Below are 10007 nucleotides of genomic sequence, written 5' to 3'. Positions count from 1 at the left end.
GTATTGGATATAAAATCCAACACCTTTCCTGCTGTTGCGCAAACTGGAGTAGGAATAGTATATAATACTATTCCTAAGTCCAGCTCGCCCTCTACAGCAAGTCGTTGTAATGACTTGCGATGTAAAGGTATTGCGTACTAACAACGCGGTCGTTGTAACGACCGCGTTGTTATGGCATGCGATAAAATTGCATGCGTTGTAACATTCTATATTCTCCACAGTGTGACAGTAACAGCAAGCTTCAGAAGAGGCTGAGGTGTGTCTGTGTGTTTGTTTCCTCACCAGGGCCCTACACACAAGGCCGCTGCTTTTCCTCCTCATATGATCACACAATGAAAATGATACCCGAGTTTGAAGATGTCTGACTCCATTTGGGGGCCACAGGACAGACAGGAGCTACTGAGCCCCAGCTGCGATGGTTAAGGTCATTTGCTTCTGGTGACCTAGTGTCGGCAGAACTATTGCTCTGCAAACTGGACCACATACAACCCTTTCCACGCTTTATTCTTAGGGTATCGTGGGCAAAAAGTCACAGGCTTCTCAGGGAGGTGGTGTGGGGTCAAGAGCTCAGAGCACAAAAGCCATCCAACAGACACAATAATGTAATGTTCTGCCCAGTGTTCATTTTTTATGGAAAAAGAAAGTACTTTAATCACACAGCTAAACTACATACTACAGTGTTGTAATCAGTTCCAGCCAACGGTGAAGCGTTACACCCCCTTTCTCCCTAGTGCTCCTTTTCTTCCCACTATGATCGAGTTTGTAGGCAAGGATTATGCTCAGGTGAAGATAATTCGAAGCAGCCTCACTCATTAGTGGAGCAACTCAGTTCTGTGTCTTTTTTAAGACTTAAAGTTGTAAGTGGTGTAATGGTCTTGCCCCAGAACATCAGTCTCTGTCCCTGCGTGCAGGCTAAGCCCTTGTTTACCTACGCTTGGTTGGATTACAGTTCATGCTGTTCAGCGGGCGTGGGTTTGCGCTTCCATCCACCCTTTGACGCTGGGCCTTTCTTTGGGGGCCTTAGCTGCAGCTTTCTATGAAACTGAGTATGTGGAGTGGACTAGGTGGGCAGGTCTGCGCGGTCACACCTGTCTTCGACAGTAGCGGCCCTTGTGGCTGACTGCATACCAGTGATTGGACACACAGCAGTTGTGGCCTCCTGGTCAAGTTATTTCACAGTGATGTCTCTTTAGCCGTCGCGCCTGCAGGCTTCCTGCGCCAGTTGCTGTGCGACTTCCGATTCCTCCACTGAAAGCAGCAGTGCCAATATCTCAAGGATGTGGCGAATTGCCAGGTGGGACAAGAATCTTCGCTCAGATACAGTTGTGAGGCAGTTCAACTGATAACTGTGCAGAGATCAGTAGTCCCCTTTGCAGTATGCATCACTCCTGGCTCTCTCTCTTCCTGATGCTCCACACACCTGGAACACGCTGGACCTCTCCTCCTGAGGGCCAGGCACACCCTTTCTCAGAAGGTAGGCAGTCTTTAGACAGTTTATCAGCTCTAGGAGAAAGGGAAGACTTCAGGTGATATTCCCTTATACCCCGGTGCCCAGTTGCCAGGCAGACTCCGCTGTTCATCAAGTAATCTGTAGAGCATTCCCTTCCTTGATCAAGAAAAACCTGGAGGGAAATTTTGGATTTCCCTTTTGTACATATTTTACAGATGGGATGTAGAATTCACTGTGTAAGGTTTCAGGACTGGTTTGGGTTGGTTCTCTTTCAGTTGTAATTTACAGGCTGCTCTTCAGATGCAGCTTTTGTCCAAAGTGATGTGTCTTAAGGCAGGTAGCAACTGGGCTGGCCCCAAGCAGGAGTATGCAAAACACGGGTGCGAAAGTGTGAGTTCTCTGCACCTGGCTATCACCAGCCTTCCTGAAGCAGTAATTAGAGACAGACAAAAGGAGGGGCCCTGCCTGGACAATTTGTTATCTTAAACAACACAAACTGCATACCACCCTCCACCCTTACTATCCACCGAATGGCAGTGCTCATGGAGAACTAATCAGCAGTCTTTTCCTAACAAGGATTTCATAGAATTTCTAAAGGAAGGCTTGTCTCCAACCTCCTCTTCAGTGTCTGGGTCTCCACCTTCCAGCCACAGGAATGCAGGCAATGCTCTAACTCTGTCTAGAGAAGTCACCCTCCCCTCCTAATGCTCTGTCTTGTGCTGTACCAAACCAGGGGCATTCAAAATGGATCTCACTGGCCCAAGAACTCAGACTCACACAACACAGACTCCTGCTACCATATTTGTACTACATATGCACTGCCTACACATGCACTCAACGTGCAGCACAAGCTTGTTGGAGTCACAAAACAGTTGAACTTTACATGAGCGGGGTCAGTAGAACGCCCTCTCACTGACACAGGGGAAAAGGTTTGGTCCCACTACAAATTCACAAAACACTCTGTTCTGCTATTGCAACTTGTTGATGTACCTAGGGACAGCAGTCTACCACCTATGATAAGGACATGCGGGTGTGCCCCTCCAGGTCACAAAACAAGTTCTGGACCTACCATTGCTAGGGACAGACCTGGGCCTCTGTGCACACGCTAGGGCCAAATTAAAAGCCAGGATACAAGTTTTACATGCAGTTAGGCACTTTGCAGAGGTACAAGCCTGTTTTCCATGCAGGGGAAATTCCCGTCCCTAAATTAGTCTCGTGCATCAAGTAGGATCTGTCACCTAGTGAGTTTTTGATGCCTCCTGCGTGGAATTTGGAGTCCTGTTGGTACATCACAAGCCTGTCGGCGAATCACCCTGAAATTTGATGGCTTATTGCAGTAAGACGTTTACTGACTTAGAACGTGCCTACTCACCTACACAAAAGTAATATTACTGTGGTCTGGGTTTATGAAGAAGCATGTTAATGCTTAGGACACCATTTGCAATAGTGACTGATCATCAGGTCCGTCTAACAGTATTGGAAGTCCAAAAGTCGAAATACTTCCCTGAATCGAGGAACCGGCACGATTTTCAACTCTGTGCCTTTGCAAGTAATTGACATGAAGGGGAGACCGGATCATCAATGACAAGACAATAATTTAAAAATATGTCGCTTTTCAGGAAGCAATCCCTCAAAACCACCTTCAATTGAAAACACCAGAGATAGCGATATGCCTGGAATCACTGTACAAATGTGGCAAAGGTACCACAGGATCCCCCGGCATTTCCCACCCTGGGAAGGCCTAGAAAATGCACAACAAAGATTAGTTCAGCCGAGTGGGGTTGATGTATTTAGTCATGATGCAAGTTGAGAATTATTTAGTACATGGGATTCTGCAATCCTTGTATAAAAAGCCTAACTTTAATTTCTTTTTAATAGGCGATTTGTGACACCTAATCGCAGATTATTAAGAAATGTCGTCAGAATTTAACTGTATTGCTTATTACAGGTGAGTTCTGGTGTCACAATGCCTGCTGCCAGAGCCAGCAGCCGAGGGAAAAGCATAATTACAGCACCTGTTTAAGGATCCAAAACCAGACCTGTGTTTTTTAGCTGTATAGTGACAAGCAGAATTGAGATATTTATGTGAACATGCTTTTTTTTTACTCCTTAAGCAATTATAGAAGAGTTAAGATCATCCTGCATGTTACTACACATATTGAGCAACTGTACCTTTAAAAAAAATCTGATTCTAATCTCTTTTTGCAACAAATATCTAACAGTTCTTTTAATGTTTAGTTTAGCACTAGAGATTTTATTTTTAGTCATCTTTGCAAACATGCTCTCTCTTTCATATGAAAGAGCTACGCACCAAGGATGTAAGTGGTCTGTGGGAAAGATAATAGTGTGACCATGTATTATATGGGATAAATTACCCCCTGTAGTACATAATAAGGGTATTGCAAGTTCCTTCTAGGAATTCCTCTGTGACTGGCAATATCTGTATAATGTACAGAAGGGGTTACTTTATCCCATATATAATCGTCAGCATTTGTGGTGTGGAGAACATAGACCTGACATTTTCATGTGTGTTCGTAATGTATTGTAATATGAAAGGCAGCAAATAGACGTTTCCGAGCAAGGACAATGTAGTTGAGCCTGTAAGCAACACTCCTTAAAGCAATTTAGAGTCCAATAATTCAAATGAGCTGGTTTTCTTCTTTTATTCCTTTAATCTTCTCTGTTTTCATTAAAAGCACCAGGATAAGAACAGTAGCCAACACGTGTTTCGTCTCGGGTAAGTTGTCCGGCGACTTCCTCAGGGCTACAACAACAACAATAAAGATAATTCTATTCAGAATATATGCCACTTAAACATTCCACACAAAATTTGAGTACAAATAAGAACAAACCATTAATAAAAGTGTGACTCAGATAAAGAGAAATAAGAAAACAACATAAGCCGAAAAGAACAGAAATTCTCCACCCAGTGAAAAAGTAACCGAAAGATCATGGTGTTGACCTACACCAAAGACCCAGAAAGAGACACTCACAGCAGAGGATCACCTATCAAGAAGGAAGCTGCTTCTTACTACGCCTCCAGTAAGAACCCATCATTGTGGAATTAAAAGGAGGTCAAAGACTTTCTTAATATATAATCACAGCCAGAAAGAATTCCTTCAAAGACGTATTACTCACCCTCGAATTATAATCACTTAGAGGGTGTGTATTCTATCGGTCCGCCACACCTCTAATATATTATCGGTGTAAATCCTTGCATTATTATTCGTAAATGTACGCAATTCTAAAAATGGAAAAAATATATATAAAGAAAGGTATCAATATGAGTCCTATCCCACCCTTATCAGAACGCAACCCAAATCAGGCAATCCCGATATCCCTGAATCCTAATGCAAATTACGGGGCCCTTCATTATAAAGGTATAATGCTCCCAATTACATAAAGATAAAACTGAGGTTGATAAAACCACTTAGAGAAATAAAATCAAAACCTTTCTTGCTACACTGGAGTCTTATAGCACACACTGTTTTTTTATTATTCTTTAAATTGCTTGAACAGCCAGTTAGTGGACATATTATAGGCATTTATGGAAAAGTTACCTCGAACAGTTTCACAGTCCCGATCAGAATTTCAAATGAAAGGGAAGGTCAATATCTAGAAATAAAGGTCCAGAACATTTCGATCAGACACAGCTATCACAGGCACTATCACAGCTATCTTCAACGTAATCACATTAAAAAGATTATATCAAATTTATAAATTTCACTAACACGTAGCGACTGCTATTAACTGCAGTAAAAAGCCTGAACATCAAAATTCTGTATTGACATATCATATAAAATACGTTATTGTGCACTGTTGCTAAGTCAGCGTCAAACCCAGTCGTCAGCCAGAAATAAACGCAAAGGAGCCGAAAGTTTCACACAATCCCACACTATCTATATAGTGTACTAATATACATTAGCGTTCCGTTTTCAATTTACGGAAAAGCAATTTGGAAAGGAGAGCTCACCTAAATCCAAGAGGAAGCAAGAAAGGAGAGTACACCGTTCGTTGCCAATCTCCAGTTAGAGTGTCAAGCCAAGCGCTCCCTTAGACTCCATTTGAACTGTATACTCGCCAATCAAACCGGACGTAGCTCCGACAAATGATTAGAAGAAGGACCTATAATTGCAATCTCTACAATGGCCGCCATCTTGTAAGGTGCAATTGTACCATATTCAGTTACCAAAATATATTTTTAAAAAGTCGGAAGGAGTACTCGACTAAGTCACTGTCAAAATAGAACACAATCTTCTTAATTCTATAATCAAATACTAAAGTTAGGGCAACCGATAAGGTTGCTACTTTATATATCGGTATCGCAACCATTACAACAATCAAACAAATCATTGTTCCATCGTATAATCAATCGGCGGACCAGTCAATTGAAGATCTCTACTGGCCACCATCTATCTGTATATAAGTATCCCATATATATATATCCCAATTCATCGTTACAGCATCGTATCATCGGCAACCTGATTAAGGTGAAATTCAAGTCGCCACGGGTACCTGAGACTCAGGCTATTGTTCCCAATATTTATTAAGCAGTGCTGAAAAATCTCTGATGCCCGATCAGCCGATCACGCATCAAAAACAAAAGTGTAAGTTACTATACCGTGCCCAAGTATGCGCAGTAACCGACAATATCAGCAATCACGGATAGTCCCTACGGTTATTGAAAAGTGCCAAGAGGGTCCGGGGAGAACAGAAAAGTCGAGTGGACAAGCACAAGTAAGCATAAAGAACAGATGATAATGTTCTTAATAGAGAAACAAAATAGATAAGAGTAAAAGTGATGTTTGTGTTGTATAGGTACATCATACCAAAGAGCCCAAGAGATCAGTTAGTATTACAGATTCTATTGAATACAGTGGTACATTAGATCAATCACTAACAATCACAAAACCTAAGGATGCATATTAACAAAATCAGAAACTATATATATATATGGAGATACAGTAATGCCCGTAAGTTGTTACATACATGTTAATAAATCCATACTTCCATATATATGAATGGAATTGTGATATGTTGTTGTAAACAAAGGCAAACATCAGAGCACAGTACAAAGTACAGTTAGTCGTGTAGGAAATAATGCAATTCATGGTCGACATTGATCCCACATTCCACTGCCCGAAATTTGAGGATCCATCTGGCCTCACATTGGCGTAATCTTAACTCCCTATTCCCGCCCCGTGAGTCAGACTTAACAACCTCTATTCCATGGAAGCGAAAACCCAGTGATTTATCCTGTTTCGGGCAAATGGAGGCGTGATACCCCAGAGGGAATCTAACATCAAGGTTCTTAAGAACACGGAAATGTTCAGCCATACGTTCTTTAAGTGGGCGAATGCTACTGCCCACATAGATTTTCTTACATTTACACTGAATAACATAGACCGTGTATTTAGTCAGACAATCTATGTGGTCATAAATCTGGTATTTGCGTGAACCATTATATTCGAAAGCCTTAGTCCCTTTTTCGGCCATTCTACACATATTACAAGTACCACAGGCAAAGAAGCCGATATTCCTTTGTCTCAACCATGAGTTTTTATTGGGTGGTTGTTTTGGATAACTAGGGCTGATAAGACTCTGGATAGTTCTACCTTTCCTGTACACAATATTTGGTGATTTGGTAATGTACTTTTCCAAAGAACTATCAGCCGTTAATATCACAATTCCATTCATATATATGGAAGTATGGATTTATTAACATGTATGTAACAACTTACGGGCATTACTGTATCTCCATATATATATATAGTTTCTGATTTTGTTAATATGCATCCTTAGGTTTTGTGATTGTTAGTGATTGATCTAATGTACCACTGTATTCAATAGAATCTGTAATACTAACTGATCTCTTGGGCTCTTTGGTATGATGTACCTATACAACACAAACATCACTTTTACTCTTATCTATTTTGTTTCTCTATTAACCCCTTCGATGCTCATGACGGAACGGTTCCGTCATGAGCATCGGTTGAGCTGTGCTCATGACGGAACCGTTCCGTCATGACCACGCCCGCGCTAGAACCCTTCAGCACCGCGGGGGAATCCGCGCAGCGCTGAAGGGGTTAAGAACATTATCATCTGTTCTTTATGCTTACTTGTGCTTGTCCACTCGACTTTTCTGTTCTCCCCGGACCCTCTTGGCACTTTTCAATTACGGTAGGGACTATCCGTGATTGCTGATATTGTCGGTTACTGCGCATACTTGGGCACGGTATAGTAACTTACACTTTTGTTTTTGATGCGTGATCGGCTGATCGGGCATCAGAGATTTTTCAGCACTGCTTAATAAATATTGGGAACAATAGCCTGAGTCTCAGGTACCCGTGGCGACTTGAATTTCACCTTAATCAGGTTGCCGATGATACGATGCTGTAACGATGAATTGGGATATATATATGGGATACTTATATACAGATAGATGGTGGCCAGTAGAGATCTTCAATTGACTGGTCCGCCGATTGATTATACGATGGAACAATGATTTGTTTGATTGTTGTAATGGTTGCGATACCGATATATAAAGTAGCAACCTTATCGGTTGCCCTAACTTTAGTATTTGATTATAGAATTAAGAAGATTGTGTTCTATTTTGACAGTGACTTAGTCGAGTACTCCTTCCGACTTTTAAAAAATATATTTTGGTAACTGAATATGGTACAGTTGCACCTTACAAGATGGCGGCCATTGTAGAGATTGCAATTATAGGTCCTTCTTCTAATCATTTGTCGGAGCTACGTCCGGTTTGATTGGCGAGTATACAGTTCAAATGGAGTCTAAGGGAGCGCTCGGCTTGACACTCTAACTGGATATTGGCAACGAACGGTGTACTCTCCTTTCTTGCTTCCTCTTGGATTTAGGTGAGCTCTCCTTTCCAAATTGCTTTTCCGTAAATTGAAAACGGAACGCTAATGTATATTAGTACACTATATAGATAGTGTGGGATTGTGTGAAACTTTCGGCTCCTTTGCGTTTATTTCTGGCTGACGACTGGGTTTGACGCTGACTTAGCAACAGTGCACAATAACGTATTTTATATGATATGTCAATACAGAATTTTGATGTTCAGGCTTTTTACTGCAGTTAATAGCAGTCGCTACGTGTTAGTGAAATTTATAAATTTGATATAATCTTTTTAATGTGATTACGTTGAAGATAGCTGTGATAGTGCCTGTGATAGCTGTGTCTGATCGAAATGTTCTGGACCTTTATTTCTAGATATTGACCTTCCCTTTCATTTGAAATTCTGATCGGGACTGTGAAACTGTTCGAGGTAACTTTTCCATAAATGCCTATAATATGTCCACTAACTGGCTGTTCAAGCAATTTAAAGAATAATAAAAAAACAGTGTGTGCTATAAGACTCCAGTGTAGCAAGAAAGGTTTTGATTTTATTTCTCTAAGTGGTTTTATTAACCTCAGTTTTATCTTTATGTAATTGGGAGCATTATACCTTTATAATGAAGGGCCCCGTAATTTGCATTAGGATTCAGGGATATCGGGATTGCCTGATTTGGGTTGCGTTCTGATAAGGGTGGGATAGGACTCATATTGATACCTTTCTTTATATATATTTTTTCCATTTTTAGAATTGCGTACATTTACGAATAATAATGCAAGGATTTACACCGATAATATATTAGAGGTGTGGCGGACCGATAGAATACACACCCTCTAAGTGATTATAATTCGAGGGTGAGTAATACGTCTTTGAAGGAATTCTTTCTGGCTGTGATTATATATTAAGAAAGTCTTTGACCTCCTTTTAATTCCACAATGATGGGTTCTTACTGGAGGCGTAGTAAGAAGCAGCTTCCTTCTTGATAGGTGATCCTCTGCTGTGAGTGTCTCTTTCTGGGTCTTTGGTGTAGGTCAACACCATGATCTTTCGGTTACTTTTTCACTGGGTGGAGAATTTCTGTTCTTTTCGGCTTATGTTGTTTTCTTATTTCTCTTTATCTGAGTCACACTTTTATTAATGGTTTGTTCTTATTTGTACTCAAATTTTGTGTGGAATGTTTAAGTGGCATATATTCTGAATAGAATTATCTTTATTGTTGTTGTTGTAGCCCTGAGGAAGTCGCCGGGCAACTTACCCGAGACGAAACACGTGTTGGCTACTGTTCTTATCCTGGTGCTTTTAATGAAAACAGAGAAGATTAAAGGAATAAAAGAAGAAAACCAGCTCATTTGAATTATTGGACTCTAAATTGCTTTAAGGAGTGTTGCTTACAGGCTCAACTACCTTGTCCTTGCTCGGAAACGTCTATTTGTTGCTTTTCTGTTTTTCCTGTTGCCATCTTGGTGACGGAGGAATATTGGGGCATAGGTGGCTGCTCCTCTTGATGTTTCCTAGAGCACCCTTTTTAGGTCTCGGCTGCGAAAGGCTGCGCTTGCGCAGTCTCGCTCCGAGATTTAATGAGTTGGAGTGACTTTGAGAAGAGGGGCTTGCACCCGCCCCTCTTCTATCCTGTTCTCCATTGGCTGGCCTCTTAAATGCTGGCCAGCCACTGGAGAAGAGGTCCAGTCACTCCGT

General features: G+C 41.3%; 1 long non-coding RNA gene across 1 annotated transcript; it reads left to right on the top strand.

Moving 5' to 3' along the window:
• The first annotated feature begins 8277 nt into the window (after positions 1-8277).
• LOC146830452 (uncharacterized) lies at positions 8278-9626 on the top strand. The gene is made up of 3 exons (XR_014961157.1): positions 8278-8331; positions 8690-8744; positions 9541-9626. It is a non-coding gene; the product is annotated as an uncharacterized LOC146830452 (long non-coding RNA).
• The last annotated feature ends 381 nt before the right edge of the window (positions 9627-10007 follow it).

This window comes from Triturus cristatus, chromosome 5_1 (genome assembly GCF_964204655.1).
Source record: "Triturus cristatus chromosome 5_1, aTriCri1.1, whole genome shotgun sequence".
Lineage (NCBI taxonomy): Eukaryota > Metazoa > Chordata > Amphibia > Caudata > Salamandridae > Triturus > Triturus cristatus.
Note: the sequence above shows the minus strand (reverse complement) of the source record. Positions and strands in the feature narration are given on the sequence as shown.